Here is a 22,132-nt window from a genome sequence, read left to right as displayed (position 1 = left end):
GAGACTGCTTACCAAGTTAAGAGCCTATGGTATTACAGGAAAGTTACTAATATGGTTGGAACATTGGCTGATTGGTAGGAGGCAGCAAGTGGGAATAAAAAGATCATTTTCTGGTTGGCTGCCAGTGACTAGTGGTGTTCCACAGGGGTCGGTTTTGGGACTTCTTTTTATTCTGTATATTAATAATTTAGATGATGGAATAGATGGCTTTGTTTCCAAGTTTGCAGATGACACGAAGATTGGTGGAGGGGCAGGTACTGTTGAGAAATCAGCTACGATGCAGAAGGACTTAGGCAGATAAGGAGAATGGGCAAGAAAGTGGCAAATTAAATAGAATGTTGTAAAATACCTGGTCAGGCACTTTGGCAGTAGAAATAAACGTGTGGAATATTTTCTAAACGGGGAGAAAATGCAGGAATCTGAGCTGCACATGGACTTGGGAGTCCTTGTGCAGAACACCCTGAAGGTTAACTTGCAGGTTGAGTTGGTTTGGTGATGAGGAAGGCAAATGTCATGTTAGCACTCATTGCAAGAGGTCCAGAATACTAGAGCAAGGAGGTGATGCTGAGGATTTATAAGGCACTGGTGAGGCCTCACCTTGAGTATTGTGAACAGTTTTGGCCCCCTCATCTGAGAAAAGATGTGCTGGCATTGGAGAGGGTCCACAGGAGGTTCACAAGGATGATTCCAGGAATGAACTGGTTATCATACAAGGAACGTTTGATGGTTCTGGGTCTGTACTCACTGGAATTCAGAAGGATGAGGGGAGATCTCATTGAAACCTTTAGAATATTGAAAGGCCTAGACAGAGTAGATATAGAAAGGATGTTTCCCATGCTGGGAGAGTCCGGGACAAGAGGGCACAGCCTCAGAATAGAGGAGCACCCTTTCAAAACAGAGATGCAAAGAAATTTCTTCAGCCAAAGGGTGGTGAATTTGTGGAATTTGTTGCCACATGAAGCTGTGGTGTCAGGTCGTTGGGTGTATTTAATGCAGAGACTGACAGCTTCTTGTTTGGACATGACAGCAAAGGTTGCAGAGAGAAGACCGGGATCTGGGGTTGAGGAGGAGATTTTAAAATAAAGAATCAGCCATGATTAAATGGTGGAGCAGACTCGATGGGCCAGATGGCCTAATTCTGCTCCTATGTCTTATGGTTCTTATAGAGTTATGGACTATTTTCTAAATGGAGAGAAAACTCAAAAACTGAGATGCAAAGGGATTTGGGAGTCCCTGTGCAGGATTCCCTGAAGGTTAATTTGCAGGAGTCTGAGGTGGGGAAGGCATATGTGTTGTCACCATTCATTTGAAGAGGACGAGACTATAAATGCAAAGATGTAATGTTGAGTCTTTATAAAGCACTGGTGAGGCCTCACTTGGAGTACTGAGGGCAGTTTTGTGTCCCTTATCTTGGAAAGGGTGTGCTGAAACTGGAAAGGGTTCAAATGCGGTTCATGAAAATGATTCCAGGATTAAATGGCTTGTTATATGAAAATCGTTCGCTGGCTCTGGGCCTGAATTCACTGGAATTCAGAAGACTGAAGGGTACCCTAATTGAAACCTATTGAATACTGAAGGACCGTGATGGAGTGAATGTGGAGAAGGTGTTTCCTCTGGTGGGCTGGTCTAAGACCAGAGGACATAGCCTCAAAATAGAGGGGCGTCCTTTTGAAACAGAGATGAGGAGGAATTTCTGTAGCAGAGAGAACTGAGTCTGCGGAAACCCTTACCCTAGGCAGCGTGGGAGGCCAAGTCATTATGCATACTGAAGACAGAGGTTGAATGATTTTTGATTGGTCACGGCATAACGGGATACGGGGTATAGGGTGCGGCAGGAGATGGCTGGAGACAGGAAAATTGGATCAGCCATGATGAAATGGTTAAACAGACATTATAGGGAAAATGGTTTTATGGTCTAATACAAGAATACAAAGCTCCTCTGAAGGTATGTGGGGTCCCGTTGAGGGCCAACATGGAACACTGTGCACAGGTCTGGTCTCCTTCCCGGAGACAGTCTATGGGATAAAGGGAATGAAGAATTTTCCCAGATTGATTTCAGGGTTCTGGTTGTGTCCTCAGAGAGATTACAATGACTGGGCCTGTCTCAAAACTAGAGAAATAAGAAGTGGTCTGACTGAGACAGACACAGTTTCACAGGGTGCGCAGAAATTTCCTCACCCAGATTGTAGTGAATATTTGGAATTTTCTTCACAAAGTTTCTAAATTCAAAAGCCAAATTTAGGGGCTCTGCGAAGCTGGAAACTTTGCAGGAAAGTGGCGCTGAGATCAAAGATCGGGTGTAGTCTGAGGAAAGGGTAGAACAGGCGCAACGGGCCGAATGACCACGCCTGCTCCTGTTTCTTATTTTCTAAAGCACGAGTTTACCTTTGCGCCTTGTTCTGCCTTGGTCTTCAGCCTGCCGGATTGCACAGGGGAGCGGTGAGAGCACCGGAGATCAATCGGCAGCCGCTGCGGGGCAGCTCCCGTCTCCCAGCAGCAGGGAATCGGTCTTGAGGGGGAACTCGAGACAACAGGCCCCGATCCTCGGCGGGGAAACGCCGGGCACCCTCCGTGTAGCTGAAACATCTCACGGAATCTCCGCCAGTCTCTTCAGCTCTGCCTTCGAAAGGATTCAGGACCCGCCGGTGTTGCAGCCGAAACCCGAGGCGCAGCTCCCGGTCTCCGGCCTCACTCGGTCCCGGTTCCAGACTCCGGCCCGCCTCCAGCGCTCAGCGTCCCGCCCACTGACACCCCTCAGCCAATGAGAGCATCCTTCTCCCAGAACTGGTCGCTGAATGGCTGTGGATGTGTCTGAGGGCGGGCTGCTGCCCGGAGCTGGAGATGTCAGTCACAGTTTGTTCCCAGAATCAAAGCAAGTTCTCCGAAATTCAAATTTAAACGTAAACTTTATTGTCAGAGTACAGATAAGTCACCACATACAACCCCGGAAGTCATTTCCCTGCGGACATACTGAGAAAAATTATAGAATAGTAACCATAACAGAAGCAGGCAGTGAAAGATCAACCAGTGAAGACAACAAACTGTGCAAATGCAAATATAAAGAAATAGCAATAAATAACGAGACATGAAATAACCGCAGCGGCTGCTGATGGATCTCTGGAGCTCTCACTGCTCCCATGGGCAATCCGACAGGCTGAAGGCCAAGGGAGAACAAGGCACAAAGGTAAACTCTTGCTTTAGAAAATGAGAAACAGGAGCAGGCGTGGCGATTCGGTCCATTGCGCTGTTCTGCCCCTCGCTCAGAACATGGTTGATCTTTGACCTCAGCGCCACTTTCCTTCAACGTTCCGAAAATCGCTGAGCCCCGAAATATGTCTTTTGAATTTAGAAACCCTGTTGAGAAAGTTCCAAATATTCACCGCGCTCTGAAAGGGGAAATTTCTCCTCATCTCAGTCCTGCTGAGGTGACCTCGGATTTTGAGTCTGTGATCCCTGGTTCCATTGCCCAGCGGAAGGAAACATCAGTCCTGCCCTTACCCTGTAAACACCCTGTGAGACTGTGTCTGTCTCAGTCAGAAAACCTCTCCATGTGAACCTTGTGTTATTGAGGCTGGTCACAGTTCTTTCAGCAGCTTTGACTACAAGAATACCGCGCAGTGGTCAGCCCGGAATATCCTGCAGCTACTACAGGGGAAGGACTGGATAGACACAGCGGAGTGGTTCTCTGAGCAGACAGTCCAGACCATCTGGCAGAATGCCTCATCACCAGAGATCACCAACAGTCACCAAGACCTTACCTGTCTGGCGGCGAGAGAAACCCTCCCAGTCTGATTCCTGCTGCATGCCCGGAGATCACTCCCACAGCGCGCTGCCCGAGATTACTGCAGTGGAGACGGGACGGTCACTCACCTCTTTGCGGACTGTGGGATGGCGAAGATATGTGGAGAAAGATGCAAGGGCCTGTGCCACAGCAGCTGCGTGACAGAAGGGTCACTGATCCGCGGGCTGTTCCCTGGACGCACAGGAAAACGGAAGATCACTAACTCGGTGAAAGATGCCCGAAACTTGTTTGTCTGTCATCAAATGGAGTTGTCCGTAGAACAGGGTTTCCCACTGGGATCCACTGTTAATGGTCCCTTCCAGGCTGCAGAGACGCCATTGAAACTATCGGGTTCCCCAACGACTGGACAGGGAGGGGCCGGGTTGGCTGAGGAAGCCCCCTCGTTATTGTCGCAGTGAACCACCCCAGGGGGCACATGAGCGACAACGGTCCTATCGGTTTTAATGAATGTAAAAGAACACGAAATACCGCACTGACAACGAATGAAAATTGATTGGATAAAGGCACTGCACGGTTTATCCTTCCGAATATTAGAAGGGTGAATAAAGTTTATTTTGATTTTTTAAAAATCAACTTCTGGAAGGAGTCCAGAAAGAGCGAGACCGAGCCTTCTGTTGGAGTCGGGACGGACATGAGTTAAGTCACGAAGTTTTTCAAAAGAAGGACATTCGAAATCAGGATTTCACCGAAAAAAGTAATGTTTTCCACCCTATGACAAAGAGTGTCCAGTCTTTGTCCTGCAGCCACGGGTCGGTCATCACCACTGCATCTGTCTCCTCACAGCACAAAGTTCTCTCCACGTCCCCAGTTTCATGGCATGAACTAATTTAGTAGCTACTTTCAATATTTACCACCGTTTTACACCCCAATCTGACTTTCTTTAGACATGGAGAAAAATGAAAACGAGCTGCTGGGGGAACTGAGCGGGTCAGGCAGCATCTGTGGAGGGAAATGGACAATCGACAGGCCAGATGAAGGATCTCTACCCGGAAAGTCGATTGTACATTTCTCTCCACAGATGCTGCCTGTCCCGCTCAGTTCCTCCAGTATCACGTTTCTGAGTCGGGATTGCAGCATCTGCAGTCTCTTGTGCCTGTCGTTTCAGAACTTGTCCCTTTCAGTCCTGCCTGAGACGGAACCAGGCTCTACCCTCCGCCTTCATTTCTGTTCTGTTTCTTCGTCAGCCCCGCAGGCCTTTCGGGGCACAGGCCGCCAGCAGCAGCTCGCCAGAGTCCCCTGTCCAGGGCGAAGGTTGATCAGCCCTGTGGCTTCTCCTTTCACCACACGACTTCAATGATCTTCAGGGGAAAGTCCTTCTGATCCCAGGGATGAGGCCTGTGGAGATTCAGCTGACGTTTTTGTCTCACTGGGTTTTCACGGGATGGGGTGCCTAGATCCATGCCCGACCCTCCTCCTTTTGCAGCGGGGCTTGGGCAGTCCATAGAAACCATAGAAAAATTAGAGCACATAAACAGGCCTTTTGGCCCTTCTTGGCTGTGCCGAACCATTTTCTGCCTAGTCCCACCGACCTGCACACGGACCATATCCCTCCATACACCTCCCATCCGTGTATCTGTCCAATTTATTCTTAAATGTTAAAAAAGAACCCGCATTTACCACCTCGTCGGCAGCTCATTCCATACTCCCACCACTCTCTGTGTGAAGAAGCCCCCGCTAATGTTCCCTTTAAACTTTTCCCCCCTCACCCTTAACCCATGTCCTCTGTTTTTTTTTTCTCCCCTTGCTTCAGCAGAAAAAGCCTGCTTGCATTCACTCTATCTATACCCATCATAATTTTATATACCTCTGTCAAATCTCCCCTCATTCTTCTACGCTCCAGGGAATAAAGTCCTAACCTAATCAACCTTTCTCTGTAACTGAGTTTCTCAAGCCTGGCAACATCCTTGTAAACCTTCTCTGCACTCTTTCAACCTTATTTATATCCTTCCTGTAATTTGGTGACCAAAACTGAACACAATACTCCAGATTCGGCCTCACCAATGCCTTATGGTTAAAGATGACATTAACGCAATAGAAAGGAAGGACATAAGCCGGGAAGATGTGGAATCGATATGGGCAGAGCTGCGTAACACTAAGGGGCAGAAAACGCTGGTGGGAGTTGTGTACAGGCCACCTAACAGTAGTAGTGAGGTCGGAGATGGTATTGAATAGGAAATTAGAAATGTGTGCAATAAAGGAACAGCAGTTATAATGGGTGATTTCAATCGACATGTAGATTGGGTGAACCAAATTGGTGAAGGTGCTGAGGAAGAGGATTTCTTGGAATGTATGCGGGATGGATTTTTGAACCAACATGTCGAGGAACCAACTAGAGAGCAGACTATTCTAGACTGGGTTTTGAGGAATGAGGAAGGGTTAATTAGCAATCTTGTCGTGAGAGGCCCCTTGGGTAAGGGTGACCATAATATGGTGGAATTCTTCATTAAGATGGAGAGTGACATAGTTAATTCAGAAACAAAGGTTCTGAACGTAAAGAGGGGTAACTTTGAAGGTATGAGACGTGAATTAGCTAAGATAGGCTGGCAAATGACACTTAAAGGATTGACGGTGGATATGCAATGGCAAGCATTTAAAGATTGCATGGATGAACTACAACAATTGTTCATCCCAGTTTGGCAAAAGTTTAAATCAGGGAAGGTAGTGCACCCATGCTGACAAGAGAAATTAGGGATAGAATCAATTCCAAAGAAGAAGCATACAAATTAGCCAGAAAAAGTGGCTCACCTGAGGACTGGGAAAAAATTCAGAGATCAGAAGAGGAGGACAAAGGGCTTAAACAGGAAGGGGAAAAAAGATTATGAGAGAAAACTGGCAGGGAACATAAGAATTGACTGTAAAAGCTTTTATAGATACGTAAAAAGGAAAAGACTGGTAAAGACAAATGTAGGTCCCCTACAGATAGAAACAGGTGAATTGATTATGGGGAGCAAGGACATGGCAGAACAATTGAATAATTACTTTGGCTCTGTCTTCACGAAGGAGGACATAAATAATCTTCCAGAAATAGTAGGGGACAGAGGGTCCAGTGAGATAGTGGAACTGAGCGAAATACATGTTGGTAGGGAAGTGGTGTTAGGTAAATTGAAGGGATTAAAGGCAGATAGATCCCCAGGGCCAGATGGTCTGCATCCTAGAGTGCTTAAGGAAGTAGCCCAAGAAATAGTGGATGCATTAGTGATAATTTTTCAAAACTCGTTAGATTATGGACTAGTTCCTGAGGATTGGAAGGTGGCTAATGTAACCCCACTTTTTAAAAAGGAGGGAGAGAGAAACCGGGGGATTATAGATAGGTTAGCCTAACGTCGGTGGTGGGGAAACTGCTGGAGTCAGTTATCAAAGATGTGATAACAGCATATTTGGAAAACGGTGAAATCATCGGACAAAGTCAGCATGGATTTGTGAAAGGGAAATCATGTCTGACGAATCTCATAGAATTTTTTGAGGATGTAACTAGTAGAGTGGATAAGGGAGAACCAGTGGATGTGGTATATTTGGATTATCAAAAGGCTTTTGACAAGGTCCCACACAGGAGATTAGTGTGCAAACTTAAAGCGCACGGTTTTGGGGGTAAGATATTGATGTGGATAGAGAATTGGTTAGCAGACAGGAAGCAAAGAGTGGGAATAAACGGGACTTTTCAGAATGGCAGGCAGTGACTAGTGGGGTACCGCAAGGCTCAGTGCTGGGACCCCAGTTGTTTACAATGTATATTAATGACTTGGATGAGGGAATTAAATGCAGCATCTCCAAGTTTGCGGATGACACGGAGCTGGGCGACAGTGTTAGCTGTGAGGAGGATGCTAAGAGGATGCAGGGTGACTTGGATAGGTTGGGTGAGTGGGCAAATTCATGGCAGATGCAATTTAATGTGGATAAATGTGAAGGTATCCACTTTGGTGGCAAAAATAGGAAAACAGATTATTATCTGAATGGTGGCCGATTAGGAAAAGGGGAGATGCAGCGAGACCTGGGTGTCATTATACACCAGTCATTGAAAGTGGGCATGCAGGTACAGCAGGCGGTGAAAATGGCGAATGGTATGCTGGTATTTATAGCGAGAGGATTCGAGTACAGGAGCAGGAAGGTACTACTGCAGTTGTACAAGGCCTTGGTGAAACCACACCTGGAGTACTGTGTGCAGTTTTGGTCCCCTAATCTGAGGAAAGACATCCTTGCCATAGAGGGAGTACAAAGAAGGTTCACCAGATTGATTCCTGGGATGGCAGGACTTTCATATGAAGAAAGACTGGATGAACTAGGCTTGTACTCGTTGGAATTTAGAAGATTGAGGGGGAATCTGATTGAAACGTATAAAATCCTAAAGGGATTGGACAGGCTAGATGCAGGAAGATTGTTCCCGATGTTGGGGAAGTCCAGAACGAGGTGTCAAAGTTTGAGGATAAGGGGGAAGCCTTTTAGGACTGAGATTAGGAAAAACTTCTTCACACAGAGAGTGGTGAATCTGTGGAATTCTCTGCCACAGGAAACAGTTGAGGCCAGTTTATTGGCTATATTTAAGAGGGAGTTAGATATGGCCCTTGTGGCTACGGGGATCAGGGGGTATGGCAGGAAGGCTGGTGCAGGTTTCTGAGTTGGATGATCTGCCATGATCATAATAAATGGCGGTGCAGGCTGGAGGGGCCGAATGGCCTACTCCTGCACCTATTTTCTATGTTTCTATGTTTCTATGTTTATACAATCTCATCATAACATTCCAGCTCTTAGACTCAATACTTTGATTAATAAAGGCCAATGTACCAAAAGCTCTCTTTACGACCCTATCTACCTGTGACGCCACTTTCAGGGAATTTTGTATCTGTATTCCCAGATCCCTCTGTTCTACTGCACTCCTCAGTGCCTTGCCATTAACCCTGTATGTTCACCTTAGTTTGTCCTTCCAACGTACAATACCTCACACTTGTCTGTATTGAATTCCATCTGCCATTTTTCAGCCCATTTTTCCAGCTGGTCCAAGTCCCTCTGCAGGCTCTGAAAACCTTCCTCACTGTCTACTACACCTCCAATCTTTGTATCATCAGCAAATTTGCTGATCCAATTTACCACATTATCATCCAGCTCATTGATATAGATGACAAATAACGATGGACCCAGCACTGATCCCTGTGGCACACCACTAGTCACGGGCCTCCACTCGCAGAAGCAATTCTCTACTACCACTCTTTGGCTTCTTCCATTGAGCCAATGTCTAATCCAATTTACCACCTCTCCATGTATACCTAGCAACAAGTCCATGGCCTAGTTTTTATTTTCGACCTGTTTGATGCGTTTCTGAACCCACCCTGATATTGACATTACCGCGAACTCTTCCCACCGAACACGGAACAGCTGCATAATATTCATTCCCTGGTACTGCAGCGCGTGTAGTGGACAATCGCGGTACTGCAGGGGATCAGCAGCTCCCCGAATGTGAAAGCATTCTGAATCAGGAAGTGCTAGCAGTTAACATGGCATCGAAAGGACCGTCCGAGAGCTGGACCGAGGAGGTAATTTGTCCCGTCTGCCTGGATTTTTTCACCGATCCGGTTATACTGGAGTGTGGGCACAACTTCTGTCGCTCTTGTATCACACGGTGTTGGGAAAGGGAGAAGAGAAACTCCTGCCCGGAATGTAGAGAGGTGTTTGCTGACCGCACCCTCAGGGTCAATCGGGCCTTAGCAAATCTGGCTGAAAAAGCTCGAAATCTAAAGCTGAATCCGAAAGGGAAGGAAAGTAAACTTCACTGCGAGGAACATCAGGAAGAACTGAAGCTGTTTTGTGAAACGGACAAGACACTGATCTGTCTGGTCTGTAGAGATGCGCAGGAACGCAGAGAGAACCGCTTCATGCCGATTGAAGAAGCTGTTAAAATCTATAAGGTAAAACTAAACAGAATTTGATTCTTTCTCCACCGGATCACCACAGGAGCTTCAATAACCAACGGATTCTCCACACCTTTCACTATCCCCGACGGGATTCTACCACCAAGTATATCTTTCCCTCCCTCAGACAAACCCCACCCCTCCTCACAACTCTCCGCTCTTTGCGGGCATCGTTCTCTACGTAACTCCCTTATCCACCCGCTCTTCTCCACTGATCTCCCTCCTGGCACTGACTCCCGCAAGCGGGGCAAGTGCTACTCCTACACCTCCTCCCTCGCCACCATTCAGGCCCCAAACAGCCCCAGTTCCTCCCGTTTCTTCCATGGTCGATTGTCTTCTCGTATCAGAATCCTCCTTCAGCTCTTTTCCTCTTCCACCTGTGTCCTCTCAGCTTCTCACTTCATCACTTCCCCCACGTCCCCCCTCACGTTGTCTCACCCGTCACCTGTCAGCTGGTTCTCTTCCCCAACCTTTTTATTCTGGCTTCTGCCCCATTCCTTCCCAGTCCTAATGAAGGGTCACATCCCGAAATACCGACCGTTTATTTCCCCTGCATAGATGCTGCCTGACTCATTGAGTTCCTCCAGCATTTTGTGTGTGATAATCGGTTTGATCGCCTGTTTATTTTGTTGTATCTTTGCTTCGACTTCCATCGCTCTCTGACTTCCAGGATCAGTTGAAATCTTCCTTAGACTCTCTCACAAAAAAGAAATCAGACTTCCAGGAAAAGGAGCAGCAACAGAAAGAGAAGATTTCCGGAGTTCGGGTGAGGCTTCCTGAGCGGAATTTCTGAGATTACTGCATAGTTTTGCTCCCTTTAAAGCAGAATAGCCGAGCAGCTCCAGTGACCTGGTTTCGGTCCTGACCCCTGAGGCTGTCTGTGTGGAGTTTGCATGATCTCCCTGTGACCGCAACAGTTTCAGACACATCCCAAGGACATGCTGGAAAAATAGTTAATTACAATTAACCCTGTGAGGTTTGGGGATGCTGTATGTGAATCGGGTGGGAGTTAATGGGTCATTGAGGGAGAATAGGTTTCAGGAAAACGTGAGGGAATGGGGTTGACTGGATTGCTCTCAGAACTAGCATGGTCTTCAATGGACCGAATGGTCACCTTAATGTCATAGGAAAATACAACACAGCAATACAGTAAATTTATCACCTTTCATTCGACAGGAACAGTCACACAGCGTTCAGACCCACATCACATCCCAGTTTGCTGAACTGCGCCAGATCATCACTGAGAAAGAGCAGAGCTTACTCAGGGATCTCAGGAAAGAAGAGGAGAGGATTCTGAATCCAATGGAGAAAAATCTTCGAGAGATACAAAAGAATATAAGGATTATTCAGGAGGAAATCTCAAAGATAAAGGAACAGATGGATCAAAAAGACAGTGTGATATTTCTCAAGGTGAGGAATTATATTTCAATTTATTTCTGTCAAAGGACACTAAATGGACAGTGGTGTATTTGAAGTAAACAGTGACCATTTCTAACAAATCAATTGCCGCTGCTGGCGACCTCGCACAGATTGTTATACTTGTATGTTGCACCTTCCGATCACTCCAATAATCATGTTCCAAAATGTCGAAGATATGTATTCAGTCCTTCATTAGCAACATGCAATCTTGAAGCGATGAAACTTTAGCGTAAGTAATCGTAAATTAAACTGCAACGAATTTGTCAGTAAAAGGTATGCCATCCATCTGTCCGCAGCTCAAAACAGCCCAGAACAAAGTACTAATACCTCACCTTTTCCTTTTACCACACCCCACTCACGTGACTAGTTACCATAATAACCATGTAACTCAGAATACAATGAAGACAGAAAACAGATGCGTTGCTCCTACACACATTTACTAACTGCAGTAAACTGTCTCACCAGACAATTGATACAACTATTCAGTGCTGCTATTGTCCCAAAACTGGACTTCCACAACTTCTGTACATCCCAGGACAGAATCCAATCTTCTCCGAAATGATTTACTCTGATTACAACGCAGAGCAGCTTATTGTGTCCTTGATGATCACATTAAATATTCTCTAAATCTCACATTGACACACAGTTCCAGTCACAGACTGTGAGTGTGTCTGGTGCAGTGGGTGTGAGGGTCTCTCTGTCAATCACTGAGAACAAAGAATGTGACCCACACGTCAGATTTATCCGCTATATCCAGTTTCCGTCAGATTACAGAAACATTCACCGACTCTACTTTTTCAGATAAGTTTCACACGGGATTGTATCCAATTTTCCATCATAAACAGGCCATTCGGTCCATCTTCTATCCATTTCCCTACTTCGCAAGCCTCCTCCCACCTACTCACCACGCCCAGCGACAGTGCTCTGAACTTCACCGTCCCTCATCTGTTTATCTAGTTTACCCATGACATTCAATCTCTGCTGTTCCGCTTCAACCACTCCTGTGCCAGTGAGTTCCACATCCTCTTCACTAAATTTCTTATCGGATTTATTATCAAGTCCATCACTGATTTGAATTCCTCATCCTAACCCCTCATCCAGATGAAAATACACAACCTGTCCTGTCTTCCTTGCAAGTTTCATCCTCTCAGTAGTGGCCTAGCTTTCAGAAACCTTTCCTGTAATTTACCCCGTGGTTCTGTATTGTTCGTGTGTGTGAGTGACTGCAGGAGTGGGAATTTTCAACACCTTGTAATGGTTTGGATAAAATGCAGGATGTAAGTCCAAGTCTAATCAGATTTGTGCTTTATTTATTTCAGGAGGAAGCACGTCGGAAGAAAAGGTAGGACCTGCTGTTTCCTGAAACCCTGGATGGATTTGTAAAATAGTTCAGAAGAACAGTTTATAACCATCAGTTTAATATTTACAGGATTAATGACGATTTCCAGGAATTGTCAGTGACAGATGAAACCCTACCAGTGGAAAAATTCGATCACCTCTATTTGTTGAACACAGTGTTGAGAGAAACACTTGATGCCATTAATCGAGGTAAAACTTACAAAGATTCATTTCTCCTTGTTTATGAAACACAATTGTTATAATTCAAGGCAAAGATTGGCTGTAATAACGGGCTGAAGGGGAACTGAAGCTTATTCCACATCAACTCCACCGACTGGGGGGCGTCACTGTCACATGGTCAGCTGGAGATGTCAGACCCCTGAACACACCAGCACAGGGTCACAATACAACCAATACACGGGACTGGCAGATGAACCACTGTGTCCTGATCCCAGGCCACTGCACTAACACGCCAAGACATGAGTTTGAATCCTACCACAGGAGCTGGGAAATTAATACTGATTTTATGATATTGTAGGGTGTGAAAGCAAATAACACCATAACACACAGAGACCATCAGAGTGTGAAACACAGTCAAAGAGACAGCTTAAATTCCTATTCCGGAATGAAATCTGCCGTCTTTACACAGTATGTCTGTTCTGTGCACTGAGCTGCCCTCTGACGTGACGTCACATCAACAGTTCACAGACAGACTCCAGGGTGAGATTGCTCAGGAGGATGATCTGGGAGGGTTTGACGGATGTTGTACCCACGGCCCACTTCATCCATCTGCTAGACTAAGATGTCTTCCTGAGCATGTTCCATTTGTGAGTGTTTGTCCCATATCCCTCTGTGTACTGTCTAAATGTATTTTAAAATATTTTAATTACTCCTGTTTCTACAGCTTCCGCTAACAGCAAATTCCATCTGCCCACTTCCCTCTCCCTTTCTTTGAGAAAGTTACCCCATAGATCACCTTTCATCTTAAATCTAAGCCCTCTGGTTCTCTACTCTTATCTCCTGGGTAAAAAGATTCTCACTTTATCCAGGCCCCTTATGGTTTTATAGAGTTGGATAAGGGGTCATTTCTCAACATCCTACACTACAGGGAATTAGCCCGAGCACATCCAATCTCTCTCTCTTTTAACCCGAGCCTCCCAGTCCTTGTAACCCCACTCTCCCCACCCTGAAGCTTCCTGTCCAGTGTAATCGTACCCCTTCCAGAGTCGGGGCAGCAAAAATGCAGACAATACCCCCACAGTGGTCTATCATCAACATCAAAGACCTTGCTTCAGCTCATGAGGACAGCGTCGAATAGGCTGATGAATACAGGACTGAAGGTGTTATATTTGAATGCACCAAAGGGAGGAGCTAACCAAAGTAGGTTGGAAATGAACAACAACAGGGATGATGGTAGAATAGCAACGGTTGGAGTTTCTGGGGGCAGTTCGGAAGGCACGGGATCGACACGTCTCGAATATGAAGAAATATTCCAAAGGGAGGATGAGGTAACTGTGTTTGACAAGGGAAGTCACAGGCAGAATGAAAGCCAAAGAGAGGGCATACAATGTTGCAAAAATTAGCAGGATGTTGGAGAGTAGAGAACGTTTTGAAAACCAAGAGAAAGTAACAAAAATACAATCAGAAGAGAAAAGATATGAGGGAAATCAAGCCAACAATGAAAAAGAGAACACAAAAATGTAAAGAGTAAAAGCCAGGTGAGAGTGGCTATTGGACCCCGAGAAAATGACGCCTGAGAGGTAGGAATGGGAGACAGAGACATAGCCGTGGTATCTATTTAGTATTTTGTGTCCATCCTCACTGGAAGATACTGTACAAGAAGTTTGTCAGAAATGTGAGTGTCAGGGGACAGAAATGAGTGTTGTTGCTATTACTAAGGGGAAAGTACGTGGGAGGATGAAAGGTCTGAAGGTAAATAAATCCCCTGAACCAGTTGGACTACACCGGTGTGTTCTAAAGGAGGCAGCTGAGGAGAATGTGGAGGCATTAGTAATGATCTTTCAAGAATCACTAGGTTCTGGATCATTCGAGACGACTGGAAAACTGCAAAGGTCACTTCACTCTTTAAGAAGGGAGAGCAGATGAGGAAGAGAAATTATCGGTGTGTTAGTCTGGATGTGGTGTGACTGGGTAGATATTGGAGTCCAGTACTAAGGACGAGCTTTTGGGTACATGGAGGCACATGATAAAATAGACCAAAGACAGCATGAATTCCTTTAAGGAGAAATTTTGCCCGACAAATCTGTTGGAATACTTCAAGGAGTACAAAGCCAAGACAAACAAAGAAAGATTTCAAACAGTATTGATGCCTTTGTGTCCAGGTTTCCAGCGGATATGAAAAAAGGTGAATGGGCAGGTAGTGCTGTGGAAGACAGATCAGGAAAATGGGCAAAGAAGTGATAGATGGATTATCGAGTAGCGAAGTCGCACGTGCATTTAGTAGAAGGAATAAAGGCATGGAACATTTTGTTAACAGGGAAAATTCAAAATTCTGAGATGCAAAGGGACTTGGGTGTCCTTGTGCAGGATTCCCTAAAGGTTAACTTTTAGTTTGAGTCAGTGGTAAGATCGGCAAACTCATTGTTTGCTTTCATTCATCAGAATTAGATTGTAGGAGCAAGGATGTAATGCTGATGTTTTATAAGGTATTTGTCAGACCACACTTGGAGTATTGTGAGCAGCTTTGGGTCCCTTATATAGGACAAGATGTGCTGGCATTGGAGAGGTTCACGAGCATGTTTCCCTGAATGAAAGTGTTCACATATGAGGAGTGTTTGATGGTTCTGGGCCTGTACTCACTGGAGTTTAGAAGAATGGCTGATTTACTATCCCTCTCAACACTATTCTCCTACCTCCTCCCCATAACTTTTGACACCTTGTCTAATGAAGAACCTATTAACTTCTGCTTTAAATATGAAACACAGAAAATCTGCAGATGCTGTTCCCCAAGCAACACAGGTCCTGATGAAGGGTCTCGGCCTGATCGCTCTGAAACCTATCTGGAGAGAGATGATGTCGGGAGGATGTTTCCTATAGTGGGTGGGTCGAGAACAGAAGGCACAGCCACTGACTAGAGAATGCCCATTTAGAACAGAGAAGAAGAGGAATTCCTTTATCCACGGGATAGTGAATCTGCCACAGGCAACTGTGGAGGCTAATAATTGAGTATATTTAAAACACAGCAACAAACCCAAAATGATGGAGGAACTCAGTAGGTCAGGAAACATCAAAAGAAAAGAGTAAATAGTCGACAGTTCAGACTGAAACACTTTATCAGGTCCTGTGTTGCTTAAGTGTCCCTGAAAATTCCTCCCCTTTCCTCTTGAGGGGCTGCGGGTGATGAGATTGTGGGAAAGGGGGCAAAGGAATCCTCATCTCCATCTTTGTCCCCTGCTACCTTCTTGTTACGTCTACACACAGAGTTCACCCACAGGCTTTCCACCCCTCCCCCACCTGGTTCTGGTTCAATCTGCCGTTTATCTCTCCCCTGCTGTTTCCCATTATCACCTCCTTTACTGTCTCAAACCTTCACACTCCCCCACTCCACACTTCACACTCACAAATGAATGTTAACATTGAATGAAGGGCCTGTTCCTGTGCTGTACTGTTCTATGTTCTCTGTTCCCTGTTCAGAAGAATGAGAGGAGATCTCAGGGATACACAAAATTATTTCGGGGCTCAACAGGCAGGATACAGGGAGGAGGTTTCCCCTGTCTGAGAAGTCAAGGGTCAGTTTGGAATTGTCTGCACCCGTGGCGGGGGGCGGGGGGGGGTCTCAGTTATTCAGTTCAGTTAAAATCACAAAGCCCTTTGTCGTACAGCATAAAAATGTGCCCTTCAACCCATCACCTCTGTGCTGACCAATTTACCCATCGACGTTCATCCCATTGGCCGGCATTAGGTCAGTCTCCTTCTGTGCCCTGCTTGTTGAAGTGTCTGTCCAAGTGTCTCTTAAGCACAGAGGACTGGAGGCCTGTGACCTGCAGAGGTCGGTGCTGGGGCCGCGGTTGTTTGTCATTCCTGTTAATGATTTGTATGATACTGTAGGTGACATCGTTAGTAGCTTTGCTAATGACACTACAATTCATGGTATAGTGGACAGGGAAGAGGGTTTTCTCTGTATACACCAGGCCCTTGATCAACTGTAGAAGTGGGTGCAGTGACAATGTTTCAAAATTCATCTTGCCAGGTACGTGGATAAGAAAGGTGGAAGGGAATAATAGACAAATGGGACTCGCTCATTAAAGTAAATTGGTCGGCACGAACAAGTTGGGCCGAAGAGCCTCTGTGACCTCCTGTTTAAATCCATTCACCCACCCCCTTCCCATCTTAATCCACCCCTTTCTCGCACTCGTTTCCTCTGTCTTTCTTTCTTTGTCAATATTTTTATTAAGTTTCAAAATTATTAAACAATAATAATAACGATACAAAGAGATCGGGATTACATTCATAACGGTTAGCATGTTCAAGCACAGATTCCAAGCATCAAATGTAGTTTAGCCTCCCAATCTCTTCGTAACAACCATGAAAAAGAAAAAAAGATATTTTATAAAGAGGGAAAAAAAACTAAACTAAGCTAAACTGCTGTCTATCTCCCCTATTTATTTCTGTTCTTGAGGGAAGATGTCGACCTGAAACGTAGACTGTCCATCTCTCTCCACACATGCTGCCCGACACGCTCGGTTCCTCCAGCATTTTGTGTCTGTTTGATCGGGAAATCTCCGCTCTCCGTCCAGCGGAAACCCCTGGGGAGACATTAGTTGTCCATCCGCTTTCGTTGGGTCAAACCACGGGAAAGGTTCATGTCGGCCACCCGACTGCGCCTGAGGCCCAGCGGCCTTTCCCCCGATCCCCGGGACCGCGCTGCCCGAGTCTCCCCCCGATCCCCGGGGCCGCGCTGCCCGAGTCTCCCCCCGATCCCCGGGGCCACGTTGCCCGAGTCTCCCCCCGATCCCCGGGGCTGCACTGCCCGAGTCTACCCCCGATCCCCGGGGACTCTCTAATTCTCTGCTTCTCCCCCCAGTCTCTGTCACCCTGGATGTGGAAACGGCGAGTCCTTATCTCGAGGTGTCTGAGGATCGGAAGAGTGTGAGACGGAACTGGACCCGGAGGGATCTCCCTGACACCGGGAAGAGATTCACAAACTGGGCTTGTGTGCTGGGATCGGAGGAATTCACATCGGGGAGACATGACTGGGAGGTGGAGGTGACGGGGAATCGGGTCTGGTGTCTGGGAGTCGCCGCAGAGTCTGTGGAGAGGAAGGGACGGGTCAGACTGAGTCCGGAGACCGGATTCTGGATCATCGGGCGGGATGGTGACGTGTTACATCGGGATTGTGACGTGATCAGTTTTCTCCCCTCCCCCGAGTCCCGTCTCCCTGCCGGTCCCATCCCCGGGAGGGTGGGAGTTTATCTCAGTTACCAGTCCGGGACAGTTTCATTTTACAATGCGGAGACCAAGTCCCATCTCCACACCTTCACTGGGAATAAATTCACGGAGAAACTTTATCCTCTCTTCCGGATTGGGGATGGAAACCAGTGGCTGAGAATCTGCTCCGGTTCCACTCCGGGTTCTGTAAACGGATCGGGTCCCGGGACCGGCGTCAGGAGTAAAGTCCCTGTAAATATAAATGTGCTGAGAGTGAAATAAACACGAGATGAGAATTATCGATCCATTAATTTTAACTCGTTCACCGCATCCGACAACGGAACAGAAACACCGCGGATTCAGCAGCAGCCGCGGGGCGGCGGGTCCTGAGCTCCCCCGGGTCCTAAAGTCACCCGCACTTAAACAGGTTAAATGGGACAGGTGCGGGTAGTGCTGACTGGAAAAGGGGGGTCAGGGTGAATCTTGGTCAGACCATAACACACAGGAGCAGAATTAGGCCGTTCAGCCCATCGACTCCGCTCCGCCGTTCCATCAGGGCTGATCCCGGATCGCACTCAACACCATACACCTGCCTTCTCACTATGTCCTTTGATGGCCTGATCGATCAGGAAATAATCAACCTCCTCCTTAAATATACCCACAGACTTGGCCTCCACCGCAGTCTGTGATAGAGTATTCCACAGGGTCACTACTCTCTGGCTAAAAATATTCCTCCTGACCTCTGTTGAAAAGGTCTCCCCTGAATGTTGAGACTGTGTCCTCTAGTCTGGCTATCCCCACCACATGAAACAACCTCTCCACATCCACCCTATCTAGTCCTTTCAACACTCGGTAGGTTTCAATGAGATCCCGCCTTCCTTTCTGAGATATGGGACCTAAAACGTTGATTAACCTGCACGTACAGCCTAACTTTTTTCTTATAAAGGCTCAACATTATCTCCTTGCTTAAATATTCTATTCCCCTTCAAAGAAAAGCCAACATTGCATTTCCCTTCTTTACCACAGACTGAAAATGTGAAATAACTTTCTGGGACTCTTGCAGGAGAACTCCTAAGCCCCCGGCACCTGTGAATTTTCTGTCTATTTAAATAATACTGAGCAATATTATACCTTGACACCAAAATGCATGATCATATATTTCCCAACACTGTATTCAATCTGCCACCTTTTTAACCATTCCTCCAATTTGTCTAATCCTGCTGCAATCGCATTGCTTCCTCAGCACTACCTACCCCTCCACCTATCTTTACAACATCCACAAACTTCGCCACAAAGCCATCAATTATATTATCTAAATCATTGACAATGTGGCAGTCCCAATACTGACCCCTGAGGAACACCACTCGTCACTGGCAGCCAACCTGAAAAAGCACTATTGATTCCCACTCGCTGCCCCCTGCCTGTCAGCCATTCCGCTGTCCATGCCAGTATCTTTCCTGTAATACCATAGGATTTTATCGTATTCAGCAGCCTCGTGTGTGGTACCTTATCAAAGGCCTTCTGAAAATCCAAGTAAATGATATCCACTGCCTCTCATTTGTCCACCCTCCTCTTCACTTCCTCAAAGACCTCTAAATGTTTGTTAGGCACGGTTTTCCTTCACAGAAATCATGCTGACATTGACTTATTTTATCATTATTCTCCAAATACCTTGAAAACCCAACTTCGATAAAGACTACAATACTTTCTCTACCACTGAGGTCAGGCTAACTGGCCTATAATTTCCTTTCTTTTGCCTTCCTCCCTTCTTAGAGAGTGCAATTTTCTATTTTCCAGTCCTCCTGGACCATGCCAGAATCAAGTGATCCTTGAAAGATAGTGAGCAATGCATCTATTATCTCTTCAACATCCCTCAGTACTCTGGGATGTAGTCCAACTGCTCCAGGTGACTTATCCACCTTAAGACCTTTGAGTTTGTCCAGCACTATTTCCTTTGTAACAGCAAAGTCAATCCTGTTACTCAATCCAATTACTCAATCCTGCTGTGTCTTCCACAGTGAAAATTGTTGCAAAGTATTCATTAAGTTCATCTGCCATTTCTTTGTCCCCCATTACGACCTCACCAGTATTATTTTCCAGTGGTCTAATATCAACTCTCATCTCCCTTTCACTCCTTATTTAACTGGGGAAAAACTCTGACTGTCCTGCTTTATATTATTGGCTAGTTTGCCTCATATTTCTTCTTTAACATTCTTATCACTTTTTAGTTGCCTTTTGTTGGATTTTCAAAACATCCAATAATCGAGCATTTCACTCACTTTTGCTACCTTGCATGCCATTTCCTCAGGTTGTACGCAGTCCTAAACTTCCCTTATCAACCACGGGTGCCTACACCCGCCATTTGAGAACGTCTTCTATGTGCCAAACATACGCTAGTACAATTTAAAGTAGTGCATAGGACCCATATGTCTAAAGATAGATTAGCCCATTTTTATTCGAATATAAACCCTACTTGTGACAGATGTCACTCTGAGGTGGCTTCCTTAACTCATATGTTTTGGTCCTGTCCTCTTTTGGAAAATTTCTGGAAAGGTATTTTTGATATTATTTCAACAGTTTTGCGTTTTGATTTACAACCTCATCCTATTACAGCAATTTTTGGTTTGCCAATGATAGAACATAGACTTTTATCCTCTTCAGCCTGTCGGATGATCGCATTTGTTACTTTAATGGCCAGATTATCCATTTTATTGAACTGGAAGGAGACCAATCCTCCTACCACATTTCAATGGTTTTCCCAAACTATATCATGTTTAAATTTAGAAAAAAAAAATCAGAAGTGACATTTCTATCCTTCGGTTACATTTGAAGAGACTTGGAAACCATTTATGCAACATTTTCATCTGATGTAATTTGACCTTTCCGAATCCTTCTCATTAATTTAAAATATATGAATAGAGGAGCGGAGTTGATGATATCACTGAACATGTTCGATTTAAGATATTGGTCTTGCCTTGTTTTGTCCCGTTTGCTTTTCTGGGGGGTTTAGATATTAGTTGTTTCCTTTTTGTTTTTTTTTTGGGGGGGGGGTTCTTTGTATTTTTTTTTCTTTTTATTTCTTTCTTCTCTATGATTAATTATATTAAGAGTTTGGAATCTATTATACCTTTATTATTTGAAATCTTTTTTGTACATGATTATCAACAATAAGATTATTCCAATCTCTCTGTATCAATATTGTTATTCTGTTTATAATTTTGGAAAATTAATAAATAGATTTAAAAAGAAAGAAAGAAAGAACTTCTTCTGTGGGACATGTCTATCCTGCACCTTGCAAACTATTCCCAGTTGCTTCAGCCACCTCTGCTCACCGTCATCCCACCAGTATTCTCCTCCAATTCACCTGGGCAAGTTCCTCTCTCATGCCTCTGTAATTCCCTTTATTCCATTGTGAGACTGATATATGTGACTTAGGCTTCTCCCTATGAAAATGCAGTATGAATTCAATTATATTATGATCACTGCCTCTGACGGGTTCCTTTACTTTAAGCTCCTGAATAAGGTCAGGGTTATTGTACAACACCCAATGAAGGATGACCTTTCCCCAAGTCGGCCCAAGCACAAGCTGCTCTGCAAAGCCGTCTTGTAGGCATTCAACAAATTCCCTCTCTTGTGATCCGACTCCAACCTGATTTTTCCCAATCCCCTTGGATATTGAAATCCCTGATTACAGTTGTGACATTACCATTATTACATGCCTTTCCCCACTAAATACTGTGAATTAACTTAAAGTTATTCCCAGAAATTGATAAAGTTTTTATCTGAAAACGATCTACCCCACAAAGATTGTTACTAAGACCGCAATTGATTTTTTAGCCTCATATGCATCACACTGAAATAGTGTGTGTTTAACAGTTTCATAATCTCAAAATGTACATGACACAGCATGATGTCTTCCAATTATATACAAGGTATAATTAAGCATAGTGTGGGCAATTCTAAGCTGTGTCAATATAATTCCTACCCTTTTTGTTTTAAGGCCTTTTTCTATAAACCCATCAGGTTTATGTATTCTGTAAAGGTGTCTGTCTTTATGTTCATTATCCTAGAGATCTTGCCATAAGCCACTAATTCCTAACCTTAGTTTCTGATTTGCTCAGTGGAAGGTCTATATCCACAGTTGAATTTTTAACAGGTTTTTTTGCTAAACAGTCACCCTGATCATTTCCCTCAACAGTGCGATATGCAGGGTCCATAATGTGCAGACATATGAACCAAACTTTGTATATTAAATACTGTTTGATGAGTTTCTAACAGTAAATCT

At 45.2% G+C, this 22,132-nt stretch overlaps 1 protein-coding gene and 1 pseudogene across 2 annotated transcripts in view; both read left to right on the top strand.

Moving 5' to 3' along the window:
- LOC134340926 (oocyte zinc finger protein XlCOF6-like) overlaps positions 1 to 22,132 on the top strand; it is a 408,299-nt gene that overhangs the window by 353,640 nt on the left and 32,527 nt on the right. The window lies entirely within an intron of this gene.
- Positions 2,982 to 20,816, top strand: LOC134340766 (zinc-binding protein A33-like; annotated as a pseudogene).

This window comes from Mobula hypostoma, chromosome X2 (assembly GCF_963921235.1).
Source record: "Mobula hypostoma chromosome X2, sMobHyp1.1, whole genome shotgun sequence".
In the NCBI taxonomy this organism is placed as follows: Eukaryota; Metazoa; Chordata; class Chondrichthyes; order Myliobatiformes; family Myliobatidae; genus Mobula; species Mobula hypostoma.
Note: the sequence above shows the minus strand (reverse complement) of the source record. Positions and strands in the feature narration are given on the sequence as shown.